At 36.7% G+C, this 16,308-nt stretch overlaps 1 long non-coding RNA gene across 1 annotated transcript; it reads left to right on the top strand.

Annotated features, from left to right (window-relative positions):
* The first annotated feature begins 9,800 nt into the window (after positions 1–9,800).
* Positions 9,801–15,188, top strand: LOC140498403 (uncharacterized). The gene is made up of 2 exons (XR_011965087.1): positions 9,801–10,333; positions 14,900–15,188. It is a non-coding gene; the product is annotated as an uncharacterized lncRNA (long non-coding RNA).
* The last annotated feature ends 1,120 nt before the right edge of the window (positions 15,189–16,308 follow it).

The raw sequence follows: 16,308 nt of genomic DNA, 5'->3' as shown, positions 1-16,308 counted from the left end.
TACTCCTACTAGTCCTCCTCCTCTGAAATTCTCTAGTAGTCAAAGAAACCCTTTAGTAAATCCCTTTGCCAGGCCCTTGCTTATCTGTCCTATAACTTTGGATTTTTGTACTTTTCATTTTCTTGAAACAAGTAATAAAGATAAAACATGAGCTGTCTTTGACATGCACTCTACTGGACTGGTCTAGGTCTCTTCATATTCCGAACAGAATTCAAGAGTGCTTCCAAGAGAAAATAGATTAAGAAGGCCAAGGTAGACAGGGCTAACATCACTCTTGGAATGGAAGCTGAATTTACATCTAGATACAAATAAAAAGATCATAAAATCACAGATTTAGAGAGGGAAGTTACCTCGGGATCTTGGAGCTCAACCCCCTTATTTTGAAGCTGAGGGAAACTGAGGCTCAGGAGGTTAAATGACTTGCCCAGGGTCACAAAATTAATAAGTATCTGAAGCACAATGGGAATCCAAGTCTTTCTGACTCCAAGTCCATTACACTCTCCACTATTTTGCATTGCCTCTCAGAAGGTAATTTATTTGTCCTACATCTGGCCTTCAGAGTCAGCATCTGACTATTTTGGCCCAGATTCCTGAACTCTGAATATTAAGCAAATACAAATATTAGACTCCTGTAAACAGATTGTGGTAGTTCCTACACATTACAGCCCCCTAAGGATGCAAACATACATATTTGCTGAATAAACTTCTTTAAAAAAGCCACACAAAGATTTATACCAATGAAATGCATACAGATTTTATGTCATTATGACAATAGATCTTTGTTTGACATAAGAATTCTGTCATGGAGAATATTACTCTCAGAAGTTGCCAACAAAATAAAATTTTTCTTTCTTCAGAACTGATTTACAGCTAGTTTCATCTCTTTCTAGTTAGCTATTCTCAAGTTTTTTTTACAGAGCGTAATTGTCTGAAAGGTGAATATTTTAATCAAGATTAATGAAGTATTGGCACTTAACATTGATTGTGTGCCAAGCACTGTGATAGACGAAGAAAGAAAGGAAAAAAAGAAAAAAAATGGAAAAACCCCTGTCCTCAAGGAGCTTATATAATCAGGGGAGCTTATATAATCAGGGGAGACATACTCATACATAAGCATGTACAAAATATTTTTATTTTGGACAGATCCTATGATTTCAATTTTGCATGGAACTCCCAGTGAGATAACTCCCTCTCCCAATGCAGATCAGTATTGCTTTTTGCTTCTGTTCTTCCAGATTATCCCAATATTTTGTGTATTTATATTCTAAATCCATTCTCTTTTATTTCTTTGGTGAGATTTGCTATCAGATTCAAGGCTTTTGTTGTGGGTTTTTTTTTCTGATGATTTCTACTATGCTGACCAAAAATTCTACCTTCAAATTTCTTATTTCTTTCTTGAACTATTTGGAAACATCTTACTCTGGCCCACTTCTCTTTTGGGGATCCACAGAGTCCTCAGCTTTGTCAGGTGTTGTAGTGCTAACCTGATATTCACAGTGAATATCATAGCACAACAACAGATTCTTCACATGGAAGATAGAATCAAAACACTTACTCAGACACCAGAAAGCCAAATCCATCATAGTAACAAAGAAATCTGTACACAACAGCAATGTGGAGAATAACATTACCCCAAAACCTTCCCCATGCTAGGGCTTTCCCACAACCAAGCAAACACTCAAGAGCCTAGCTATCTGCCTCCTCTCCCTCAGGTCTGACTGCTCTGACCAATTTCCTCTCAGCTCTACTCTAGCTCTGTCTCTTCCTGTTCTACCCTTCCTGCTCCATCCGTTCTGCAAACTCCTCCCTCCACAGACTCATGTGACTCAAGTTTCCATGTGACCCAAGTTGCAGGGGGCTATTAACGAATGGGAAAGATCTTCCCATTTAAATTACCATTATAAGTGTTTCACTTTTCCTTGTCTTGCAATATTTATTCAGAAATGTTTGGACTCATTTAGATGATCTGGAGGCCATATTACCTGCTGTTTTTAATATTTTGCCTGTTGGTTTAACCGTATTCGAAGTTGCATTAGTTTTCTTCCTCCTAAAATATTTGGTAATTTCTATCTTTTCACCTTATATGCCCCTTTAGTCATCTTTCTTATTCCTTTCTCTTTGTTGTTATTTTCCTAGTGGCTGTATTTCAAAACTGTCTCAGACTCCTGTCATGTTGGAGAATTTGCTTTCAACTGGCCTCAATCTCAATGCGCTAGTTTCCTCTCCTTTAGGTCTAGCGGAGGCACATATGCATGTTAGCACCCTGCCTCATTTGCATTAGTTTCTCAGTTCTCTGGATGAACATTATTACAGCAGTCTTCTGCCACACTGTTGTCCCAGGTAGAGCAAACTTCTAGCTACTTGTTTTCTGTAGCAAAGGGACAGAAGCTAGAGTTGGGGGTCAGCTGAAAGCCTATGGGTTGGATTATGTGGTCCTTCCAGAATATGGTACCTGGTCAGAGAGGAAGTGCCTAGTGATTGCATTTGGGGTTACCTGTCTCTTTTTTGCATTAGAAAGGCAGTTGGGGAGGAAGAAGCAGGGGCAAGAAAAGCCAAGAGCTCATCTAGGGCACAGCCACTGGGAGACCGGAGAAAAAGAAGCTTGCTATGTGGTACTTTCCTACTTTAAATAATTAGTTTTTGCTAATTAACCATTAAACTCAGTAGATTAAGATTCAAATTATTTCCCTGGGGCACAGACCTACTCCTCCTATACTAATTATGACTCTGGTCAAATGTCACCTTCATTGTCTCAGGTAGAATGACCAAAGCACCAATTCCCAACTATCTCTCATACTTGAGAATGCAAGTTTCAGTTTTCTAGGTTCTTGGAAGTACTTTTAAGTCATTTCCCATTCTTTTTCCCTTATACCTTTGAGTCACATAAAAAAAAATTAACTAAATATTACTTGCCTGGTATACAATCCATGGCACATTAAAAAAAATATTTGCTTATAAATGCCTGATCATTAAGAAGAAAATCCAATTCAATAAACTTTTGTGAAGTGCCCACTATGTGCCATGCAGTGCTAAACACTGGGTATACAACTGATACAAAGAAAGACAGTACCTGCTCTCAAGGACTTCACAATCTGAGTGAGACAACACAGCAACTGAGGAAAGAAAGAAAGTGGAGGATACCAGGGGCTACTCAACACAGGGGCATCTTATTCAATGGAAATGAAACCAGGCAGAGTAGCATATGCAGAGCAGAGTTATTAGAAAACTCCAGTTTCTTGCCCTCTTTAAAGGAAGGCATTGGGATGAGTTTAGTATTATACCCTCTAGCCCTTCAATTAGAGGAGAGAAGAGGCTGAAGTGGTGTCAATCAAAGCTTGAATAAACAGCAAGGTGATGAGATTAGAGGTGATGAGTTTAACCTGGGAGGGTCATCTTCTTCAATGGAGTTGAAACCAGTGAGACCAGCAGATGTAGATTGGAGAAAATTTCATGGAAGGTAAGGGCAATGACTGTTTCATTTTTGTCTTCATATCTCCAGTGCTTCAACATAGCAGGAATTTCATAAATGCTTGCCAATTGATTAACAATAGTATTTGTACATTTTCTGCCTTGAAAACATGTATATTGATTTATATTGATGGGTTTATCTACCCAAAGATGTAGATTAAGATGTCCTAGAATACTGACTAATGTTGTTCTTAGGGTGAAAGAATTATGGACTCAGAGATGGAGGGGACTTTAAAGATCAATTAGATCAACTTCTTTTATTTTGCAGATGAAAACTGAAGCCTAGAGGTGACATAACTGACAGGATTGAAAAATCATTGACAAAATAGATTTTCTCCTTTGCACACCTGTGCTTGTGCTTTTCACAAAAAAAAGTGAGAATTACCATGACATGAGGGTTAAACTGTCTTCAAATACATGAAGAATGTAGCTTCTAAAAGACTAACACCTGGAAATGAAAAAAGATTTAATGAGCTTTACTCTCCTGAGTATGTTAGTCACTTCTAGGTGGTAGCTAAGCAAAGAGTTTAATTTTAGGCCTATTGAGAATTAGGCAAAGCTTTCCCCTCTGTGAAGGGTAGAGCATCTGCCAATATGTGTTATGAACTTCTCTACAGCTTTTGACAAAGTAACCCCCTTTCATCAGACACACACACACAGAATGGCAGAGTTCCCAGAACTAATGGAATACATTATGAGACTTTTAAATGGAAAAAGAGGGATACTCATTCACCAGTGAGGGCTTTTCTTCAGAGGACATATAAACAAAGATGAAGAGAACCCTGTAATTATTAAGCATCTTTCTCCCTTTTCTTTACTGCTGAACTTCTTGGAAAAAGCTTGTCAACACCCGATAGTTCTATTTCCTCACTTTTCTGTCTCTCATCAACCACCAACCCTTTTGAATCTTCTGATACCATTACTCTACTGATACTACGCTTTCCAAGGTCACCAAGGATTGCCTTTTTTTCCTCTAGTTTTCATCCTCATTGAGCTTTCTACAATCTTCAGACCAATGGAATACCCTAATCTACTGGATATCCTTCATTGCTTTAGAGAAGATTCACTTTCCCATATGAATGAAAATGAATGAAAAAGCATTTAAGTACTTACTATGAGTAGTGTACCATGTTAAGTTCTGGGATACAAATAGAAATATAAGAAGTGTCTTTATTCTCGAGGAGGTTTCATCTTCAATTCAGATGCAAAAATCCCATTCTCCTTAAGGTAGAGTAGCAAGGAAAATGGTATTATTAAATTATGGCATTTTGATCAATAAAACCATGATCATTTTGTATGTTGAACAAATTGACAGTGCTAAGGGCTTTGGTGGTGAGAACTCTCTTTCCTGAATCTTTAGTAGCTGTGGCTGATGAGGAGATAGGGCTGCAGCACTCACAGAAGTAATTTCAAAGTCAAGTTTATTGATAGGTAAATGTTTATTGATTGAGTAATTGATTGACTGTCTTCATAAGGATTGCTTTCCCGGATGGCTGTGGGGAGAAGCAGGGACTTCTGAGATAGGTATGTTAAGAATTGTGTTTTGTTCTTGTCTACCTGACCAACCCTCCATCTCCTTCCAGTTAGTATAATAAGCCAGTTTCTAAGTAACTGATATAAGGCAACAATAGTGGGGAGTAAGATTGCAAAAGGAACCTAGAAGCCACTTACAGACTGTCTTATGAATTAGGAGAGCACAGAAGCCACTGAAAACAATCTCACAAATTAACTAAAATCCTAAGAATATGTGCTAAATATGGAAAGCCACATAAGTCTTACTATAAGGACCTCTTGGTCCTGCTAACTACCTGTGGTCTGTAAGCCTCAGATAAATTCCAGACATGCACAGTAAAACCAGAGGAGCATTCGCAAAGCATTATACTAATGAACTAATCCTAAGGTGTTACTGATAACTTTAAAATGTTATACATATGTTAATGAACTAATATTAAGGTGACATGGAGAGGAGTCAGCGGTCTCCTACCAAAACTCTACAAAAATAAAACCCCAAACTCCCCTAAAGAGGTTAAGTGATTGAATCAAGTTCATTTAGCTAACAAATATCTGAAGCAAGATTTGAACTCTTTACTCCAAGTTCAACACTGTCCACTGGGCTACCTAGCTGCCTCAAAGATACTTTATTATTACCTCACAGACAAAAAAGTATTTATGTAGAAACACATTTTATTGTATTTTCATCTCAATCTTGTCATATAGATCTCACAAGAAAAATAAGCTAGCTTTAAGAAAAATGCTATTTAATCATTAATGTACATTTGGCAAGAGCTCTCTACAACTAGAAATTTCCCTTTTCTTTCAATTTGTTAGATCACATGAAGGTACTGTATGATGCTGTGTCCCCAACATTGGGGATTCATACATACATACATACATACATACACACATACATAGCACAACTCTTCCATGTCTTAGTAGAACATTTTCATGAGTGCTTGTGGGCCAAACAAAAATAAATAAAAACACCCAAGGGTCAACTTCCTGGTGATGAATTTCTCTCTGAAATTGACTAGTCTTTGGATGACAGGTGTGTTTTCCTTTGCTGGGTTTCTACTTGAAGCATTTTCAGCTTTATAGGCTTAATTTCCATTAGCATGCTTTTGGAACACCCAGTATACTTTGCACACCAGCAGGAAGCATTAATATAACTTTCCACTATTTCACATTCTAAATTAAAATAATAGACATAACCAAATTAGGAACATAATGTCATAAAATATCATGGGGCAAGGAGGGAAATTTCAAATTAGTTTCAAATTTTAAAAGTTCTTTCCAAATGTGCATTGATATCCAAATAGTGGTCCTCTTCAAAACATATATATATTTTGGTGAGGTCTATATCACAGGATTGATGTGAAAATACAATAATGTGTTTCTAAAGAAATGCTTTTTGTGTTGAGGCAGTAACAAAATATCTCATTCTTGTTAGCTAAATCCTGAAGGTGAGTGTCAGCCAATTTTCCAATTTCCTTCCTTGTTAGGAATAAGACCATAGATTTAATGAAAGGAAATCCATAGTCTTGGAGATGAGAACTTGAATTCTGGAAGAGGAGAAATGTTGACCATGCTTGGTGGACTCTATGCTTTTCTCCCAAGTTTGTTCCCCTGAACAAATCATAACTTCATAAACATGATTAGAATACAACAGTCCTAAAAAGCCCACAAAGTAAATCAGAATCTTCATAAAGTAATAAGCTTGGGATGAATTCCTTTCAAAGAGCTGCCACTGTTTAGCCCCTAGTGAAAGTGGACTTTTCTTATAATAACTTCAAATAAAAGTAAGATTTACTTTCATTTGGTATCTAAAATGTTCCCTGTAATTTCTGCCCCTCTTTTCCCCCTGCCCAAATCCAAGAAAAAAACAATTTATAATCCTCAACTTTGGCAAAAATCATTGAAAGAAAATATGGATTCTATTTGAAAGCTACGTAGTAACTCTGGGAGCACATTGCATAATATAAGCTCCACTTTTTCTTTTTGTATTTGTATCCCCAGTGTTTGACATAGTATTTCACATATAATAGGTGCTTAATAAATGCTTCTTGGCTGTTTGGGTGATTTGTAATACATAGTAGCTTAGAAAAGATGACAGAGTTTTGGGAGGTCAGTGTATACATAATGTTTTTTACTTTAGAGTAACTAAAGTCTCACCTCTATTTCTTGCAAGTCAAACTCTTTCAAAGCTCGGCTTAAGTACCATCTCTTATGTGAGGTAACCCTTCTGAAAATACTTTATTTCTAATTTTGTCTATATTTTCTACTTACTTTTATAGGTACATGTTGTTTCCCCAGATAGAATGTAAACTCTCTGAGAGGAGAGACTTTCTTTCTTTTTCTTTCTTCCTTCCTTCCTTCCTTTCTTCCTTCCTTCCTTCCTTCCTTCCTTCCTTCCTTCCTTCCTTCCTTCCTTCCTTCCTTCCTTCCTTTTTTTCTCTCTTTCTCTCTTCTTTCCTTTCTTCCTTCCTTCTCCCAGAACTTACCAAAATGTCTGGTGTATAACCAATGTTTAATACAATGAATGAGTATTGATAAATTGGTTTATAAATTTTGTGGGACTTACTACTTGTTGCATAATTTTAATGATTATTATATGCCTTACATGATGCAAAACAATAAAAATTGATCTAGGTTTTTACCCAGGCTTTGCTCAATATGTAAACTTCTCTGAGTCTCAGTTTCTTCAACTGTAAAATAGTTATAATATGCTTACACCACCTACCTATTTTCATTACTGTCTGGCGGAGTAGAGAGCAAGGATGGCCTTATTTTGAGTAGGTGGGATAGCTACCTGCTTAATACAATTTTAGGAATACCAGATATTGGGCAATTATCTTGCCCACTCTACAAAAACATCCCAACTAACCTTGCTTTCCCCTGAAATTTAGCGTTTTTCTATTTCCTAGTTTATTCATTTTGCTTAAGTCTTCACCACCTGTTAACTTGTAAACACCATAGCAAGGGTAACATTCAACCTTGTTAATCATTTGTGTTTTGGTAAGAAATGTGCTTATAGGTCCTTTGGAGAGATTAGATTTCAATAGGAAAAAAGAGGGAGAGAATATGAAAGCAAGGGATTTCTTGAAGGTATTGCTCACAAACAATATTATAGGAACCCAGAGAAAGGTTTATCTGCCAAGACACAGGAACTATATGAATATATCTGTAAAATATTCTTTATAGAAATAGAGACCTAAATAATTGGTGAAATAGTAATTATTAGTATGTAGGACATGCTAATAAGAATGCCAATGTTTCCTAAATTAATTTAAGTATTTAGCACCATACCAAACTACCAGTCAATCAGTCAGTCAAAAAGCATTTGCTAAACTCTTAGTATGTATTAGGTGCTGGAAAAAAGAAAGGCAAATATATAACTCAGGCCCACAAGGACCTCTCTCATTCTAACAGGAGAGACAAGATCCAAAAAACTGCATATACAAGATCCATACTGTGTAAGTAGAAGGTAATCTCTGAAGGAACCAACAATGGGAGGGACAGGTATGTAGTTGAGAGGAAGATCAGGAAAGACCTCTTGAAGAAGGTGAAATTTGAGCTGAGTCATGAAGGAAGACAGGAAGTAAAGATAAGGAGGGCTAAACGGTTACCAAAAGACTGGTTTTTTAGAGCTAGGAAAAAATAATGAAATTCACCCATAGGAACAGAAGATCAAGAATCTTAAAGAAAATCATGTTAAAAAATAGGAAAGAAAGAAGCGTAGCAGTACCACATCTCAAACTATATTACAAAGCAATAATTATCCAAACTCTCTGGTTCTGGCTAAAAATAGAGTTAAATCAATGAACAGATTAGGTATACAACACAAAGAAAAAAGTGGCATAGTCTTTGTTTAAAATACACTAGAAATTAGTGGAAGGTGAGCAAATGGAAGGGAGGAGAATAGGCAGCTTTATTTTTGAAAATTTTGACTACACGAGAAAGAAGTAATACAGGATGATACCTTAAAAAAAACTAATAGAAGTCAAGTGAGACTTAAAGATAGTGAAGATCTAAGCATAGGCAGCAAAGAAGAAAGCAATAAAGAGAGGTTAAAAGTGCAGGGAAAAGAGGGTATGGCTCCTCAGGAACTGGAGGGAATGGGATTGAGAACACAAGTAGAAGTATCTGCCTTGCTATGGAGTTGGTCTACCACTTGCTTTTAGACTGTTGCAAAAGGGAAAATAATGAAAGATGAGGTTAAAGGTATTTGATGTCGAGGCTGTGGGAGAAGACGGCCTTCGTGACAGATGGACTCAATTTTTTTTCCTGGTAAACCGTGAGGTGGTTTGTGCTGAGAGGGCAAGAATATAGATTGTATAGGAATGAGAAAGAAGAAAAAGTTTGTAATACTTCCTGTGGGGAGTGTAATAGTCAATCCAACACTGCATATTAAATAACTAGACATTAATTAAAATTCCCAAGGGTTTTCTGTATTACCTTTTTAGTGATATCTGAATCATGAATTTTATAGCAATAGTTTGCTGGTCTATAAAGAGATTCAGAAACCTCAATTAATAAATTTTTACACCAATTAATAATGTTGACTAGTGATGTAAATCCATTGGCTTGTCTCCTTGAGGGATACAATAAGGTATAATGGTAGAGTCTATTGAATCTAAGAAATTCTTTGTTTCTCTCTTCTAAAAGTTTTTAGTTTTATTCTTAGAAGGATCAGATCAAACTAAATGAGAGGATGCTTTCACAAAAATCACAATGATTTCTCCACCAAAGTTCAAATTTGATGCCTTATTATGATGTGACGATGATTCTAAATTCTTAAAGGCTCTGCCAGTGAAGTACAAGCCCTTACGCAGAAAAGCTTTAAAGATGGATTTTGTAATGGACATTAACTCTGTTGTCTAAGTGCAGACCACCCTAAGCTTGGAAATGTACATTAACAAAAAGGTGGTCACTGGATAAGATTTTTTTTCCAACCCACAAAAGGTACATCCTAAGAATCAGTAGGACTGTGATATGTGCTGGTGAATCAAGAATCCATCCATCCTGAAAGATTCAACAATCTTTGAAGTGATTATAACTTGCCCTCTGAATCAGACTCATCTTTCCTCCAGATAAAAAGAGAAGAATGTTTAGCCAAGTTCTCCGAGACTTGAGGATTTTGTTGAGCTGCCTAGCCAAAATCTGTGAAGGATCTACTCATTCTGGGAGTAAGTTTGAGAGTGATAGAAACTGGGAAGAAAAAAGTGATGTAGCAGTGGACCAGAGTTAACCAAAACAGCAACCATAACAATAAGAATAGCTAGCCTGTATAGAGAGCCTACTATGTGCCAGGCATTGTGAAAATATCATCCAATCTGATCTTCACAGCAAGTTTATGGAGTGGATATCGGTGATTATTATTAATAATTATGATTATTAAAGCAAATATATGATATAATTATGCATCATGTTATTTGTTATATAATTATATATGTTTAATAACAATAGCTAGCATTTATATAATGCTTACTATGTGCCAGGCACTGTGTAAATATTATCTCATTTGATCCTCACAACAATCCTGGAAGATAGGTGTTATTAATATTTATATTTTACAGTTGAGGAAACTGAGGGCAATAGAGAGTATGTACCTTGTGTAGGATCACACAGCTAGTAACTGCCTGAATTTGAACTCAGAACTTCCTGATTCTCAGCCCAGACTCTTGTCCCTGTACCACCTAGCTGTCTCATTATATTGATAATAGAAGGATCTGGTGTTTGGGATTGTGTGTGTGTGTGTGTGTGTGTGTGTGTGTGTGTGTGTGTGTGTGTGTGTGTGTGTATTCATCCTTCACTGTCAAAGAAGACCATGCCATCAGAGAAATAATGACATGACTTGCACTTGACTTTGTTTTGAGTGAGGGAGGGCTGTGCAGGTCACCAGCCTCACTTCTCCTCCAGAGCCATCTGAATCCAGTGACTAGATATTCATCAGGATGACTGGAGATGATCCAGGATGAGGCAGTTGGGGTTAAGTGACTTGCCCAAGGTCACCCAGCTAGTGAGTGTCAAGTGTCTGAGGTGAGATTTGAACTCAGATCCTCCTGACTCCTGCACTGATGTTCTATCCACTGCACCACCTAGTTGTCCCGGTGTTTGGGATTAAAAAGTGAGGAAAGATGTTCTTACTGACCTTGAGCGCCCTCTATAACCAAGGAACTCTGGCTGTATTTGTTGGTATCTTGGAGAAGCCTGACTCAACGGACTTCATCAACTTCCCCTATATCTACTAAGCAAACCTTTACCACCTGTTCTTTGGTGACGTTTTAGCTATTTTTTCCATCCTGATAGTCTTTTCATATAGACCTATGTGACTGATTTCAGACAAGTGCTTTTCATTATGTGTAATTTAACGCGCAAGTAGAGCATGTGGTAGCTAGATCCAGGTCAAAGGAATATTACCACTCAGGAAGGATAGACAGAACCTAGTCCTTACCTAAACTATTGCAGTTGCATTCTGTCTATACCAATGTCATTGCTCCACTCCACAAAGAGTGAACAGCAGCCCTTATCTATAGGCAGTGAGTACTATGAAGCACCTCCCTTTGTAGCATGCTTGACTCAGAGTAATCTTTCGGGTTAAGGCACTGCCTCCAGAAAGCCTATGTAAAAATGCAAATATAGTAGTGGATAAGTACAAATTGATATAGGAAGTTGTTATTTTCTCCATTTTACACAGTGAGAAAGAGCAGCAGGGCAAGACTTCCTTTTAAGAAAAAAAAAAAGACTTTTCTTGCCTGAGTAGAAGTTGGTACACAAGTGTGATAAGGTCAAGTTTTGTTCTCTAAGCAATCAGCTATATCTATACAATAGTAAGAAGTACACTTAATCTCGCTGGTCCTCAGTTTCCTCCTCTGCAAAATTATGAATCGTGATGGTGTGGAGTAGGTGATTTTTAAGACCTTTTTTTAGGATCAAAAAGGTCTAAAATGATAAAGACCCATACAACAAGCCAATAAAGCATGCATCCTTTGTATATTCTTATATCTCTGACATAAAACTACAAATCCTTATAAAAGTATTAGGAAGAAGTTCGTTTTATGGAGAACACTTTTCTCAGAACTTAACATCTTTTAGAAACCCTCTTATATTTTGAATTTGAGGAGCTGCTAGTTCCTTTTAAATGTGGCAAAAATTTAAAATGGATGGAGATATGTAGGGTGCCATATAATTGTTTAACAAAGATATTTTGATCATATAAGAGACCCAAGGGATGGTAAAATATACTCTAAAATGTACAAATCCTTAAAAAGTAAAATGGATTTTTTTTCACAAGAAAGTTTTAGAGGTTTATTGGATCTACAAATAGATGTTATAAGTCCCTTTGTTTAGCTCATACTCTTATAATTTCAAGGAACTACATCAATGTTTAGGGTCTCAGATAATTTTATCCAGTTTTCAAAGGTAGTGAATTCTAAAACTGAAGAGGAGGTTAGGCATTGGGAAAAGATATTAGGGGCAGAGTCAGTCACTCTTATGACCAGTTGGGGAAATACCTTCTATTTACGTCACTGTTTACTGAAGGATGGGCATTTGGATCGTGTGCTTTGCAAAATAAAATGCAGAATATGGGATGAAAACTGATTAGTTCATGACTCAGTTTAGTATTTCTCCAGATATTTAACTGTAAGCTTCTTGATAATAAGGGTGAACCTTTCATATTCGTTCTTATTAGAACATTTGGATGTTAAATACTTGGTTGATCTTATGCCATCAGACACAGTTCTTTCTTAAAAAAAAAAACCACTACCTATTTATCTATGGAATGTCACTAAATCTCTTTGGATCTCAGTTTCCTCGATAAAAGGAAGAACTTGAACTAAAGGATCTTTAAGACCTCTTTTATCTTTCAATCCTTGACCCCTTTTTAAGGAGTTCATCTGCTATTCAGGTGCAATACTCAAATTTGTCCACAAGGTGTCACTTTATTGCCAAAACTTGCCTCATACACTAACCCCCCCCCCCCCCCCCCCCACACACACACACACAACACTCATACAATGCTGTATGGCTTGATGGGGGCAGTATAGGCTCATAGTGAGCCTACACTTTTCTGTCCTCACTAAATTGGAATGTGTATCACTAACAATCAAAGATGACTATTTTTTAAAAATTAATTTTATTTATTTTCAGTGTTCTACAATCACCACCATGTAACTTAGATTACTATTTTTCCCTCCCTCCCAGAGACAGCATACAATTTTGCATAGGTTCTACACATACATTCCTATTAAATGCATTTTCACTATAGTCATGCTGTGTAGAAGAATTAAAATGAATGGAGAAATCATCTAACAAACCAAAATGCGATACACACACAAAATGATCTGCTACATTCTACGATTGGACACCATAGTTCTTTCTCTGGATGAGGAAGGCATTTTGCCTTAGAAGACCATTGGGAATTTTTTTTAAGTCCTTGCATTGCTACGAAATTCCAAGTCACCAGAAAAGCTCTCGCACACTGTGGTCGTGGCTGTGCACAAAGTTCTCCTGGTTCTGCTCCTTCTGCTCTGCATCAGATCATATATGTCTTTCCAGTCCTCTCTGAAGTCTTCCTGTTCATCATTCCTTATAGCACAATAGTATTCCATTACATTCATATACCACAATTTATTCAGCCTTTTCCCAATTGGTGGGCATCCCCTTGTTTTCTGGTTTTTGGCCACCACAAAGAGTGCTATAAAAAATATTTTTGTACATGTGGGACCCTTTTCCATTTTTATGAACTCTTGAGGATACAGTCCTAGAAGTGATATTGCTGGGCCAAAGGATATGCATATTTTTGTAGCCCTTTGGGCATAGTTCCAAATTGCTCTCCAGAATGGTTGGATCAGCTCACAGCTCCACCAACAATGTATTAATGTTTCAGCTCTCCCATATCCTCTCCAACATTTATCATCTTCCTGTTCTGTCATGTTTGCCAATCTGATAGGTGTGATGTGGTACCTCAGAGTTATTTTGATTTGCATCTCTTTAATCAAAAGTGATTTAGAACATTTTTTCATAAGGTTACAAATAGCTTTAATTTCTTCCTCTGAAAATTGCCTGTTCATATCCTTTGACCATTTATCAACTGGGGAAAAAGATGACTATTAAAATCAAGAAACCATCTATGAATCATTTCCCCAAATTCCTTTGGGGTTACTCATGTGATGCTGGGTTTTCTGGGCATCTTTACATTGCACACAATTAACCGTGGATCTTTTGTTAAAATGAGGTGCCAACAGACAACATATCTGTGCATAGTCAACTGCTCACATCATTTATCTCAGCATTTATCATAGCTGGCAAAGTCATGGGTAAGTTTTAACCTTTATTAATCACAGAAGAGAATATGATATGATACCTAAGGCAGTATTTTAGAATATATTTAATAACGATTTCTCAACTTAGCAATCAATGCTAGTATGTATCTATCTAAGGATGAAAATTATGAGATCATAGATTCAGAGCTGGAAGACTTTTTTTGAAAGTTATCTAGTCCAAATCTTTCATTTCCCAGATTAGGAAATTATGAAGAAATGATTTGAAAAGAAAAGTGAACTGACTTGTCTAAAGTTACAATGCAAGTAAATGGCAGAGCAAGGTTTTGAACCCTCTGGGTCCTCTGGCTTCAAATCCAGCCCTCTTTCTAATATATCACATTGCAGAGTTTCTTCCTTCATCCATTGGAGACCACTGGTGATTTTCCTGAGGGCCATATCTGTGTAAACAAAATCAGAGGGCCTCAGGCCTTCTGTAAGGCAAAAACACAAATTCATATATAGTTACTAAGAATGTTTGACATTACATTTTATGTATTTATATGACTTTTATTTATTATATATTCATATATTATATGACCATATTTATTTATATATCCTTTCTTAAGACTTTCTTTTTCTTGTTTCCCCTGCCCACTTTGCTATTTCAGATTATCAACCCATCACAAAAGATAGAAGTTCATTCATCAGAAGTGAGGGAAAAAAGAGAGAGTGGTATAAATGGAGGGACACTTTTTTTCTGGACCACAACTGACCTATGGACCCAAATTTGGATAGTTTTTTCAGTGCTTCTAAACTTGTGGACCATGAACTCCTGGGGAACTGAAGAGTTACGGACAGGAGTCCAGGAAGCATCATCACCTTAATATTTATTTAGTTCCAACAAAACATGTAGTCTGATTCAGTAGAATAAAATAAGCAAACATGCTTTCTATGATAGAGCACATATTGTCTATATAAATGTATTATTACTATGCCTATTTTTAACACATATTGATACGATCACGAATGAAACAGAAATTTACTTAAAAGTATAATTGAATTTATAGTGGCCTGTTATATATTTTCTCAATGTATGTTTCCAATATTATAATTGCTATGATATGGAGAATAGGGACTTCTGACATTTTTGACGTTAAAAAAGGATAATTAAATTCAAAATACATAACAATACACAATAATACTTGAGATTGTAACATCACTCATTGAGAGTTGGAAGGGTCCTTCAAGATCATCCAGTCCGGCTCTCTCATTTTATAGAAGCCAGATCAGAGACCCATGAAAGTAAAGTGACTTGCCTAAGGTCATTTATATATTAAGCAACAGAACTCAAATTTAAACTCAAATTTGAACCAAATCCAGGGCAAGGATGATGATGATGATTTCCTAAAAGTCAAGAAATTAGTTCTACAGGACATTCTAACTGACCTTATTTGTTTATTTGTTATTTCTTATTGCACAGGATCAGAATATGTTATTAACAAATACATTTATACACCATGCATTTTCTTTCCCATACTGCATATTTGCCAAGTTTACCAATCACTTGATTATCACAACCTAGCTCATGGGACTGTTTTGAAGAACAGGCCTTGCAAACCCTAACACACCATACAAATGTGAGCTATTTGTAGCATTGTTATCAGTCCTGAGCAGCATCTCGTGTATAGCCTGATCAGTTACAAACAGTATCCTTCATGAGACATCCAGTCTTCCATTGGGCCTGGTCCATTGATGCTGATTAGTCTGGAACATCTTAGTTAAACAAATGGGTATTCTATAGAAAATGGCTGCCAGAACACACAGGCAGGGATAGGACAAGGGAACAGGGGAACATCTGCTCTTTCCCTCCAATGCTCCATCCGGCTTCTCACCAACTCCACAGTTTTAATACCAGAATCATTTGGTAGTGTTTGCCACCTGCTGAAAAATCTCAAAGTCAGGTTCCTGTTCTCTCCCCAATCTCTCCTCCCCTATCACTACTCCACAGGCCACTTGGCTTTTGTAGAATCATTTTCGAAAATGTTTATAATGTCTTACGACCGCCGGTTCCATCTGC

The sequence above is a fragment of the Notamacropus eugenii genome, chromosome 4 (assembly GCF_028372415.1).
Source record: "Notamacropus eugenii isolate mMacEug1 chromosome 4, mMacEug1.pri_v2, whole genome shotgun sequence".
Lineage (NCBI taxonomy): Eukaryota > Metazoa > Chordata > Mammalia > Diprotodontia > Macropodidae > Notamacropus > Notamacropus eugenii.
This window is presented reverse-complemented; position numbering and strand designations above follow the sequence as displayed.